Source organism: Rhea pennata, chromosome 1 (genome assembly GCF_028389875.1).
Source record: "Rhea pennata isolate bPtePen1 chromosome 1, bPtePen1.pri, whole genome shotgun sequence".
NCBI classification, from domain to species: Eukaryota; Metazoa; Chordata; class Aves; order Rheiformes; family Rheidae; genus Rhea; species Rhea pennata.
The window spans coordinates 150,612,140-150,625,362 of NC_084663.1; positions in this window are offsets into that span (position 1 = coordinate 150,612,140).

Genomic DNA, 13,223 nt, shown 5'->3' on the forward strand with positions numbered 1-13,223 from the left:
CTGTCATAAAATTTCAGAATATTACCGTATTTGACTCAGGGATTTGAAGGATTTAAGAAAGTTAAATCTCCAAGACAGATCCTTTCTTTATTAAAGAATCCTCTTTCTCTGAGGCTTTAAAATTATTTATCCTTTCATTACTTGTGATGACACCTTTGATAAAAATCAGATAAAAAATATCCTCTTCCTAACTAAAAGATGAAAGTGTTCTGAAACATTTCCCTCCATCAGTCTGTCTCTCTGTCTTGCACATAATCACCCATACAGCCACCTACACACATGCACAATGAAACAGCAAACATAACAACTGGGGAAAAAATCATCAATTTCCTTTAATTTACTAATAACATTGTTCCTCAGACAGTAACGGCTTTCTTTAGGTCTTGCTACAATGTAACCACAGGGTCATTTGTGAGGCAGATGGATGAAAAAAGTCAAGCAGGGCATATTAATGGGTCTTTGCTCCCATGAGCAAAGCAACAAGCACTTCACAACAAGTTCTGCAGAAACCCAGTGTGAAGATGACTTTAAGGACTGTTGCTTGGTACCAACATTGCAAGAGCCATGAGGAAACTTTGTAATAAGGACGGAAATGGGGAGAAGAGGAAATAATTAACAAAAACCTATTAAAACAGCAGATAGACAATTCTATCTAAAGCACTTTCAAGCCCTGCAGTGCTCCCTGACACTCTTGTTCAGTCTGCTAATCTTTTTGCGGTGGATGTTTTTTCACACAACTGTTGGGTTATCAGTCTCCAAAGTGTGTATTTCATACTTAATTACTCTTCACCAAAGACAAATAATCTGGGGGCCTCCTTGTCAGTAGGAAGTCATGAAAGGTAAACTGTATAGGCAGAGGATATTTCAGAGGTTTTGACATGTCACAGTGATGGAAGTCAAGGATAGAAAAGAAGGAAATTTCTTTTCTTCAGTGCCCCATCTCCTTCCTGGTGAGAGCAGGTGAGACAGCAGGCAGCATTAACCTCATGTTTAAGCTGCAGACCAGTTCTACCTGGCCACTTTTCCTTCTAAAGGGGTCCCAACGTGGATGGGCTTAGGAGGCAGCTGTAGTCTCTGGAGGGCATTGAAAATACTATGATGACTTCTACATCTTTGCTTTTCCCGGTATAAGAAGGACAGAATATAAGTTGCCTACATTGCCCCTCAAATCCTAGCAGCTCCTTGTTAGTATGATATGCTGTGGAAAATCACTTTAACCAAATATACACTCGGTCTCTCCATTCTTCTTCTGCAAAGGTAAGTTACAAGACCAGTGGACTTCAATGCTTTGCAATGCAGGAGAGCTGCTCCCAAGATCAGAACTACTCTGTCAGGTTTGTCATGACTTTTGTCCATCCCCCAAGCAAAGCTACATCTCTTCCCCTGTTATAAAACCCCCTTCACTGTAGGACCTTGAGGAATGCCCTTCATCGTACTCTTGGGGCCATATGTCTCTGCCACCATGGCAGGGTAGAGCATGGCTTGGTGAAGAGCTGCAGATAACTACCTTAGGAAAGGCAGCCTTGTCTTACAAGCTATACTAACTGAAGTTGTTTTTATAATGCTTGTTCCACTGTTTGTTTCTAAAAATTACAAGCAGGAAATGGATATCTGTTTATATCAGGAGGGCAACCCGAATGGCTGACATTTGACATCTTTTTGCATTGAAAACAAACTTTCCAGCCCTCTAGCTACTTCTCCATTCCAGCTGCTAAAGAAAAGCTTCTCAGAAACACATGAAAACAGAAGGTTCAAAGAAATGCCTATTACCTTTAGAATGGTAGGAAGGCTGTGCTCTTGAGGGATTACTTTAATTCATTCAGATCAATGGGTTGTCACATACGAGAAAATGCAGCTTATACTATAATGAAAAAGATTCCTTTTTGTAGTGCAGGTAAAGGGGCCAGGAGACCTCTCCCATAAATTATTACTCTGCAACTTGGAAAGAACTAACAAATCATCTGTGTCCTGTGAATTTAATTTTATGTTCAAAGAACTTTTCTTCTAGGGCTCTTTTCCTGATACATGTATCTATTTGCCATTCTTCATTGATATAAATGAATTTCTCTGGTTTGCCTGTCAATAACTGTACTTAACTTTTAAGGCACAATAGTAAAGCCATTGACCTCTGGTAGAAGCAGTTTCTTAAAGAAACAGTTCTCACTTTGCCTAGGATGTGCAAAACTTTTATTTTAAGTACACCTCTGAACTGCAATGTGCATATGATATAACGAAGGATGGTAGTGATATATATTTTTTTTTTCTTATTTCTGGTGTGCATGCTACTCTTCATTATCTTTTATGCGGTCTGGAGATAATAAAAAACATCTGATACGGCACGTAATACTTTGGCAGTAAGTATAGGTTGTATACTGATTGGTACTTGCACATCCTAATGATGTCTTTCTCTCTTTCTCTTTATCTTTCTCCTAACATTCTCCATGCATGACTTACTGGCCAGAAAAGTTATGATAACAGAATAATATCAGTGCATAGTTTATAATGATGCCATAGTTATTCCAGTATCAGTCCTGCTAACCCAGGAGATTCAGTATTACGGTTACCATGAAAATAAATATAAATAGTCTGAGATATGGAAATAGGTAACTAGTCCATACAAACAACCATAGCTCTGCCCCACAGATGACACCAAAGACACACTCTTATAAGGAAAGCATTTCACTCTGTGATGATGGTTTAGGTAAAACTAATTTTTCAAGACATATCTATTCCTTTTCTCACATAAGTCTAATCATTTTACAATACAAAGATATGAACACAGTCTGTCCTTCAGATAATAATTTTTATTTTTATGCATGCTAAACTTTGCCAGACTAAGCATGTACCTGTTAATGTTGCAAGTACGAGGTTTTATCCCATTGATTAAAGGCAATTTATGAAAGGAAGGTGGAGGTTTTCTGTAACAGCGTCTACATTCTGTTTGCATTTGCATCCAGGCAAACCAAATTTCAACGAAGTTACTATTGATTTGCACCCAAGCAAACCAAAGCTGGCTCTGGTTTGCAAAAGAAAAAAAAGAAAAAAAAAGAAAAAAAGAAAAAAAAAATAATCAAGTTAGTGCTGTCAAATCTAGAATAGCATGTAAAAAATGCAAATGTTACCTGATACAGACAGCTTCTGTACAGTCACATTGACTTTGTGACTTTCTTAAGTCCATATGCTGTAAGTAGAAACTTCTGCAATGTCATTGCAGAATCTAAAACTCAAGGTCAAGCTGTATCACTATCAAGCTTTCCAGGTCATATACCTTGTGTGATCTTTTGCAGCCCTTTTTCTGAGCAAGCTGTTTTCCATGTATGAAAGAAATTGATGGCAAACAATTTTTGAATTTTACATCACTATTAATGCACTACTAGTGTCAGACAACTGAAAAACCTCCCCCCATCATTCGCAGCAATGTTTATTAAACTAATTAAAATTATACAAGGTTCTGTAATCCCTGAGATTTTCATGCCCTTTGATTCATGTTGGTGAGGTGAACACTCTCTGATTTGTTCTTTTTCACTTTGTATCTTCTGCTTCCTGTCAAAGTGACTGGGTGATGGAGAACCTACCAGGAGATGAAACTATTTCTAGGTGGGGGCAACTCAGCCTGCCCAGAGGAGGAAACATGTTCAGGGGTTACAGGTCAAGGTGGAGCAGTTAGAGGAGAAGGAAGAGCACAGAGCTCTGCAGGAACAGAGCCTGCAGCATGGCAGAGAAACTGCTAGGAGAAGCAGAGAACAGAGACCCTGGTGGTGATGAGCAGGTTGGATTGCTGTGGGCCCAAGGAAACCGTAACAAACTTGCAACTACATCTTAAATTGTTGAGGTGATTGAATCCAGTCTTGAAGCAAAGACCTTTCCTGCAAGGAGGAATTGTTTACGAGCTCTTTGTATTTCTATATCACTTTTTCTATATCACTTACTTTCTGTATCACTTCTATGTCACTTTGTTTTTTCTCTATTTGAAAGCAAACATACGCTTTAGTCTATATCTATTCCAATAAAATCTGCATTTTGAATTAAAAAGACATTCTGGTCTTTCTGAAGTGCTCATGGAAAGGAAGATTCTGGGTAGAACCATTCTGAAGCTCTGGCTGACAGAGCATCCCACTGCAGTTTGTTTATTTCCTTATATTGCCTGAAGCAGTAGATGAAGAGGCAAAGACTGAGACTTGGCAGGCCCTCGGTGCATATAAAGCTGCCTGTGCCTCTATTCCAAAGCTGAGTTAAAGCATGCCAAAGGATATACCTCATCAGAGTGGACCCCAAGCTGAGTTTTCACTTACATAGTTGTATTTGTAAATCTAACAGTTCTTGGGACCTATTTAAATCTGAGGACGCAAAGGAGTTTGTATGGTGATTGTTCATGATAGCAAAACATTTGAGAGGTGCTAAAGAAGGATAGTAAGAAAGGAAGGACTAAACCAACACAAGGAAGATACTTGCCTGGAGAGGCAATAACTAGTGAAAGGGTCTCTGTGCAGTGCAAAGAAGCAGCCACACAAATAAGTCAGGAGAGTGCAGAAGTGGTTGGCTGCTGATTCTAGTGGTCTTTGAGCAAGTCCTCATTTCTCCATGCTTTGGTCATGCAGGGAGCCAGTACACAGCACGGCTTGCTTTAATGCTCCTTGCGTTAAAATAATAATAATTCATAATCCATTATGAATGGATTGAAGCATTCTGCACAAGGGAACGTCCTTACATGGCAAAAGGAGTTGTAAGACTGAAAGAGGGGTCAAAAGTGTTCTCCATTCTGCTCTGGCACCCATTACACCATCCAGAGGGTGAAGGAGAAAAGAAGTCAAAAGGAAGCAGAAAGCCAGTGAGAGAGGGGAGGAATGGCAGAGATACGCTAGGAGAGGAGAAAGCATGCTAGAGTGAGCTGGAAGGAAGGATCTGTTCAGCTCTGACCAGGAGGCAGAAAGGAGAGTGTTCTGCCAAGAAAATGTGGCTCAAGTTTAGAAGCCTGAAAATAGTGTTTTGGTGAATTTCAATCCTATCTGTTGGCACACTTATGCCAGCATGTGGGATAACTGATCTGACAGAAGGGTCTATTTAGATTCTCCTATTTTCCCATCAAATTGATATGTCAGTAATTTCTTAATGATAAAAGACGATTGCTCCCCTCTCCTGATCCCAGTAGCTAACAAGTATATGTGGGTATTGCTGCTGTGCTTGATGGAGAAGAGTCATGGAAGCGTGAAAGGAAAAGAAAACTGCAAACATGGATTTTACTGTTTGCTTTGGAAGTGCTGAAATGTGTAAATTGCACTGATCTCTTCCAGATCTGAGTGCCACGATTGTGGGGCAAATGCTAAAATGTCTGTGATGTGTCTAATAGCATGGTCTCATGACACAACACGAGATAAATCACCAACTTACTTCTACTAAAAGAGGCAGTCCGGTCACCCCCTTCCAAGTCCTCTTTCCCTCTTCCACTTTTTCTGCTTGTCTTAAGCCAGAGCTGGGTCTCATCTGATCGCACAATAACAGATTCATTTCACTAACCAGCAGAAAATTAACCCAGCAGCTAAAAAGGATGATGTCTTTCTGGATTAGTGATTTGAGTGGGTTTACTCTGAGTGCAGCAGAGTGTCCAAGCCAGCAGCTGAGATAACTGAGAAAGGCAGGAGCTGAGGACAGGAAGGGGTGCAAAGGCCCCTCTTCCACCAGCAGGCAATTATTAGCTCAACTCTCTACCACAAAACCATACCTGAGCATATCTTTAAGGTACTGTACTGCATTGCAACTCTCCACAGTTACAAATGTCTTTTAAAAATGCTTTTACTTTAAACATTGCCCTATATAATCAGCAGCAAACAATGAACTATCCCATCAGGAAATGAGGCATCTGTCAAACAAACCAGGTTCAATACATCCCAGGGCTGTTCTCAGAGCTTATCAGAGAGGAAAGTGCTGAGGAAAAAAATCAACAAGCTCCAGGATAAAGGTCTAATTTTTCTATTTCCTAAAGAGAAAGTAAAAAACAAGATTGCACCATTATTCCTTTTTTTGTGAGATACCACTTATCCTGGTTCTTGTCAAATATGGTGGGGCTGACCACAGGATGGAGGGGAAAAGAGCCATGTTACAGAGGTCCTCATTTCAGTCTGAGTCTGAGCCCAAGTTCACGTGAAGAGAGCACAAAAGTATGGATTAAGCACAGAGCAATGCTCACAACATCACCCAAATGAAGGTGAGTAAACTGAGGAAGTCTCTGTTAGAGAAAGGAATGCATGTGCTGTAGGGAGGAGAAGAGTATTTGGCATGTCCGTGCAGTGGTGATGCTTGGAGAAGTTGTCCATCTCTTGGGTAATGTTGCAGCTTCTGTCCACATGCTCAGCCCTTCTTTAAGCAGAAAGTAGAGCTTGGAGGAAGAGGAGTCTCACCCCGATGTGGTGTTGGGATGTGGTCTGGATGTGCACTTGTGAGAAGGAACTGCGATGTGCTCCCAGATAAGAAACACAAACACAGCCAAAACGAACATGACATCACTGAGAAAAGGGTGGATAAAGAATGGAGGCAACACAAGCTAGATGAGGGTGGCATCAAATAACAAGCACTTTTGTTAGGCAAAGTGTAAATCATGTTCCTTCAATTAAGCCTGAGTCCCAGGCTGACCCCTTTGCAGGATATAATTCCAGGCTTGTATCTGCTAATGTCCTATGACTCTGCCCTTTCTTCTCAGGAATTCCAGACCTTGCTGAGCCAGCTGACCCCCAGTGTTGCCTTTGCTTCATAACACTGCAACATCCTACAAGGATTTTATGGAAATGACTACAAGGAGGAGGTGAGGGGTGGTTCAGTCTCTCTCAATACTACTGGAACGGTAGCTGCATTTTACCATGTCTTGGCACATAGTTGCCTTAATAAGAGCTGCCTTTGTCTTTGGTCCATGGCTTGTATTGTCAACCAGAACACAGCCGATGGTGACACAAGCCCATGTGATAAGACCTACAGCAAAGAGGAGAGAATGATTAGTAGCATCAGAAACAGAGTTAATAGGCATCAGAGTTGTAGTCTGACTACCACGGAAGCTGGATTGCCAGATAAAATTGAACACAAGCAGTGGAAGCAAGAACAGGGGGATAAAATGAACACTAGCTACTTTTATTGTCTCCCAGAGGGAAAGGGATGAGGAGAAATAATGCCAAAAGCACAGGAACAGCTGATAAAGGTTTACTGAGCTTAGAAAATCCTACTCTTTAACATTTTTTATTTTACAAAATATAAATTAAGCCATTAGCACTTGAGGGTTTTTGTATTCTGAATAAGCACAAATCTAAGTACATTCTACTTGGCATCTAAAAACATTTCCTAGGTATTTAAAGCTTGAGAAGACTCAGGATTATCCTAAATACACAGACAGGGCATTGTAGGAAATGTCCTCCTTTATTATTTACTCAGTGCTAGGTAAAAGAGTATGGAGTTACTCCTTGCAAGAAGAGAACATGCACAGCAGTTGAAGTATTTGGAGTAGGTCTTTTGCTGGTGAAATTAAGATTGGTCCAGTTTACACCAGTTGAGCATTTATGTATTTGAGAAAATGTAACAGAAACAAAATACTGCTAAATCAGTTTGTTCCTTTTGTTTTTGGTTAATTCCCTCTACACTGCCTGTACATGCTCTAGGTCTTTTTGTAAAGATTAGGTTTAAATTCACCATGCTGCTGTGTGCTTAACTATAGGTTTATATTTCTGCTCAAAGAATTCATGCACAGGGTTATTGTTTCTGTCAGACATGAGTCTGCAGAGGAATAAAAGGCATAGAAAGATCAGATAATAAGAGCATTTAGAAAACAATGGTAAATCCCCAGCAACATAATTAAATATGTAGTAAATTTTAAATATAATTTATGGTTCATTCTTTCTTCCTTCTCTTTATAAAACCACAGTAGTGAAGAAGTAGTAATGCCCTTTGTTACTAACAGGGCATAACAAGAATATGCCTAAAGCTCCTAGGTCCTCATCACCTTCAGGGGTGCAGCAAACCTCCTCCTTAACATTTTGCATGAACAGTGAGCCCACTGAGGAAAGATTTTGCTTCAGGATAAACAGAGGCACATGGAAGGAGAGAAAGCCTGCCAACAGCAGTAGATGCAGTCTGGGTATGCCTATGCTATCTTTTGTGCTGCACAAGAGTGCTCTGGCAAAGACAGCCGTCTCTGTGGTGGAGTACACTTTCTGTTGAAGAGGGCATGACAGAAAAGGCTGGTATCCATAGGGATCTCCCTCAAGGATATTAGCCTAAAGGGGCATGAAATGTGATGATCAGGATAAGCCAACTACATGCGATTTATGAATTCTGGCTGACATGTAGAAGTTGTTGCTTTGAAAAGACTACTGCGGGGAGTTGGACCCCACTGCTTGCTGAGTGACTGAGAATAGAGGGCTACCTTCATAATTTGAGCCAGACAAGCCAGCAGGCTGACTGAAGCCTGAGAAGACTAGTTAGCATTAAGTATCATTACCAGCATCTTTTTTTTTCATCCTATAGGCTGCACATATGTCTGTGTATGTATGTGTGTGTATGGGGGAGTGATATTGACTCCAGATTTCAAATGGCCCTGAATATTTACCCAAGTAACTGAGAGTGCCATGCATTGAAGGTAACACCTGACCTTTAGATGGCAATGGGAAAGGGCCACATTGGCTTGGGGTGGGGGATATGTATGCTCTAGATTCCCATTTTCCTGAAGAAACAACTGGTAACCAGCCTGTGCCCAGGAAATGTGTCAGAAACAAAACAAAACAACACATGGGAAAAGAAAAGCAGGACATAGTAATGGGAAATATAAGAAACTACAGGCTGAGTAGGCTGGGATCCAGCACAGTAGCGTAAGCATCCATACTGGAGCTGACATCTCAAGACTGAAGCATCTCCCTTGTAGATATTAGGAAAAATGACATGAGATCATGCCTGGGTACTAGTGGAGTACTTTAGGATGCCATGCAGTTCAGGCAACATCTGTTGTTATAATATCAGCAGTTTCTGGCTGACTTTTGTGGAGGTCTTCCCGAAATGAAGGGTGGAACAGCGGCTGACCTGGCCCAGGGTGGAGGCATCTTTCAAAAGACAGCCATGGGAGGACATCTAAACTGCATGTATGATTCTGCAGAACATATAGTTCTGTCATTACTCAATCATCTTTTCGTATACATCCTCCTAATAAATGAAGAGTCTGCTATCAAGGGTAATTATGAGGTCTTCTTATTGTTCATTTCTAAGCTCTGGAGAAGGAAAAATGTCATTGGGACCAACCATTCCCACTTTGCAACATGGATCACAATGGGTCAAAACATTTGCTCTGAGAGATCAAGTACAATTTATCAGTTGGTACAAGTCAGCTTCTAACCTCCATTGCTTAAAAAGATCAAAATAGAGTGCTATAGGATGGCTTTATCCAGTAAATCTTACTGTACTTACAGGAGGAATTTTCTCAACATAGACTGCTTCTTATTGACTGAATTTCCTCTTTGTATTTATTGCCCAATGGGATAATTAAAGGTGGTTCAAAAACAAGTGGAAAAAGATATTTTGAAGGAAAAATGTACAAAAAAGTAAGAGCTAGTAGCTATTAATTATTGCTTCTTTATGTATGTTACACACCAGTTTTAGATGCATTTACTTGCAAAGTTATTATACAGTTGTTATGGAAGTGTCAAGCTGTTCACCAAGCCAATGCAAGGCATTTTAAACAATACCAAATGCGAACCTGAATGAATTAATGTGTTTTTCATGGGTTTTTGTTTGTTTGTTTGCTTGTATTTTACTCCCAGGAGAAAATTAAAATGAAAACCAAAGACCTGTTCCTGACAATTTTTGCTCAGCTAAACCATCCCATTGACTTCAGTAGGATAGTGTACGTGTCTAAGAATTACCCACGCGAGTAAAGCTCTGGAATGTCGGCTCCCATGATTGATTATAAAGCTGTCTTCAGTGCAGTGTTGATTGTATAAAGAAAACGTTTTCATTTCAAGACATAAAAAATCAATTTCAGTTTTATTATTATGCCTCCTGTGCCTAAGGCAGATTCGGACAGATTCCTTTTTACCTTGCAGACTATATAATCATTAGCTCTTGATATAACAATTTATACCCAGCTTATATGTGGAGTCAGTGGCCAACCTATGGGACAGATGACCAAGGATCTGGCTTTGGATAGTCCTTCTTGACCATAAAAAATAATATGCAGCTCCATTTTAAGGAACATGATGTTTCTTTCCTTTCTATGAGAGATTGAAACATAATTTGGGAAACAGTGTGAGATTAATTTTTTCACAGAGGCAAATGCTGGTTCCCCTAACAGCAGAATGGTTAGCTTGTTGCCAGTAGTAGCCCAATCAGTTCAAACCCTGCAATGAAACAGAGGCAGAGCCCATGTCTTTCTGTAAGATAGGGTCAATGTACAAAGGTTGGTCCACCAACAACAAGCTGCAAGTGCTTAGTTCTTCAAACACAGCCTTGGAAGGCATCCTTACTGTGCTAGACAAGAGAAAAATGTATTTCCCACTTTTAAAAAAATCCAATTGAAAGTAATAGTGACATTTCTCAGCAAAATCAATAGTTTGTCTTTTTTTTTTCTCTCTCTCTCTAATGGCCTTAAGAGAGGGTTAAAGTCAGATTAGAGAAAGCAGGAGAAGCTGTTTCCACCAATCCTACTGAAGTCAAATAAGGAAAATAGCTTTCCTTTTTGAGAAACTGTTACTAATTCAAAGCCCTGAGACTGTATATCTGGCTATTGCTCCACAAAAAGAGCCAACATACAATTGCTAATAATATTCATCAACATTTACACTACTGACAGATTGCAAATTAATTAGACAACACAGAGATGGAAGGGAAAACAAAAAGCCGGTGGCTAAAGGATGGTGCTTAGTGTAGCTCTGGGGAATTCTTATTGGGAGTTTATCAGTTCCACTTAGCAAACACCTGTTCAATGTCTTCTGTAAGAGGGCCTGAGCCTCTTCGAGGGTGTGTGGTGAAAGAGGATTTGGACCTCTCCTCCTGACTGTGAGTCAGAAGCACGAAGAGGAAGGAGGAAGATGAAGTGCTCACAAATCTTAGAGGAGATCTTAGGTCAATTCTGGACCAGTCTTTGAGGGAAATTCATCCATCAGTATTTGGAGGGAGGTGTGGGGGGAATAGTGTGAGGGAAGTAAAGATGGGAGTAGGGCAAGCTTTTGTCCCAGAGCTCTCTGAGTTGGAGCACTGGGTGCATTTGCAGCTTCCCAGTGGGCGGTGGCAAAGGTTCTTGTTGCTCAGAGCACTTCCACCAAGGGTATGAGGTGTCCCTATGTATCACAGTGTCCCAAAGGTGACCAAAGATTCAAGAACCTACAAATAGTAATATAGATCTATTTTAGGTGCCCTCAGATATCCTGCTTAGCCTTCAGAAGGGTTTTGTGTCCTTGTAGGTCCAAGTACTGGACTGTCATGGCCAGATGTCTCATGTGCTGTAGAGCATCTCAAATGGCAGTAGAAGCCTATATTTAGGGAGTTGAATCTCACCTTCTGTGTTTTAAACTCACATGAGACATCTCCAATAAGGCCAATAACTTCATACAAAGAAATAAATTCAGAGGATAACAGCCATCAAAATTAAAGTGAGGAACAAACCATTGAACAGTTCCTATCCTCAGCCTCATATCAGCTAAGACTACAAGTTACTGTGTCTCTGCTCAGAGACACAATGGGACCAGAGGACTCAGAGTATGAAATTGTTCATGGATGGTGATACCTTGGTGAACACTGTCCTTCAGCAAAACACCAGGAGCAAGGAGAGCGCCCATCTCCTTCATCACCATGATGGCACCATGTATGTACCTGTGTTTTATTCTAAAGTTAATCCCTTTAATTAAAATGTGCTGTCAAAAGCTTTCTTCATAGTATGTGTTACATTCCCCTAGAAACATTCCCATTGATCTTGGATTTTGCCTTTAGCACACTTAACTTCTAGGTCTGTAGCAATTTGACACACTTTCTTTAACCATGAGAAAAATCTGTTTTTTTAGACTATAGCAGCACTGATTGATTCTGTGCTTACAGATGGATTTTTTTTTTATAGGCTCTTATTCAGTGGTGCTTCAGAAACCTATTGGTTGGTTGTATTCCCACAGCTGAAATAAACTGGTGACATGGGAGAAAACTGCCACATTTGCTGAAACACCACAGACAAATTACTATTCCTTTAGCTAACCTTATTTTTTTTTTATTTTCCAAGAAATGTGTTACATTTCTAGGGAGACCAATCTCAAGGAAAGTGAACACTTTGCCTTTATAAAGAAAAATGAGAGAAAGTGGGGGTATGGAGAGAGTGGAAATATTCTTTATAAAAGGCTTTATTCTTCCACTGTAAAATGTTATTAAAAAGTATCCAAAGTTCAGTGCTGTTGGGTTTTTATAAAAGACCTGCAAGCTTAAGTCATTACTCAGGTGAGTGGTCTGGGGAGGTCAGCAAGCCCATTCCAATGAATGATGACATTTAACTAACTCTTGCAGGATGAAAAATTAAAACCTCAGTTCTGCAGGTTGCCTCACACTGGCAGCTGCCCCCATGTCTGGTTTCTCTTTCAAAATAGGCACAGGATTCCATTCAGGTGGTGACATTTTAGATAAATATGTAGTTTTTAAAAATGCCATAGAATAGTGGCTGTGCTCTGAGGTATGTCCATGTGACCAAGGAACAGAACAGTAAAGCATAAGCCCATGAAAGACAGTAGCTGTCTAAATTGAGCCTTGTTCATTTGGGGAAAAGGTCCTTACAATTTTGCTCTTTTCAGTTAAATTGCTTTGCCATTATCTGTATCTAATTTTCTTGCAGGCTTCTCCTGGGAACAGAGAAAGGAATGGACATATTAGAGGAATCAGACAGTTGTGAATGCAGAATCCATTGTGTAGTTAGAGTCAAATTATTATGGGTATGATCCTGGTACATGCCCAGAATCCTCAACCTTTACTAAAGTCAGGATCAGGAGCCTTCTGTATCTCACAGATAGAGGCTGCAGCAAAATAAGGGCTCATCCAGGCTGTTGCTACAAATATTGACAGAATTTTTAGACCTAACTCCACAGGGCACACTGCTTCCCAAACGCAAGGTTACCAAAGCACTTTGCCAGCTGCTGCTTATCCCTGCAAGTATCTATGTTAATTCATGTGCCCACATGTTCACCAGTGCACACATAACTGCCACTGAGCTGTGTGGCGGTGCCCTGGCT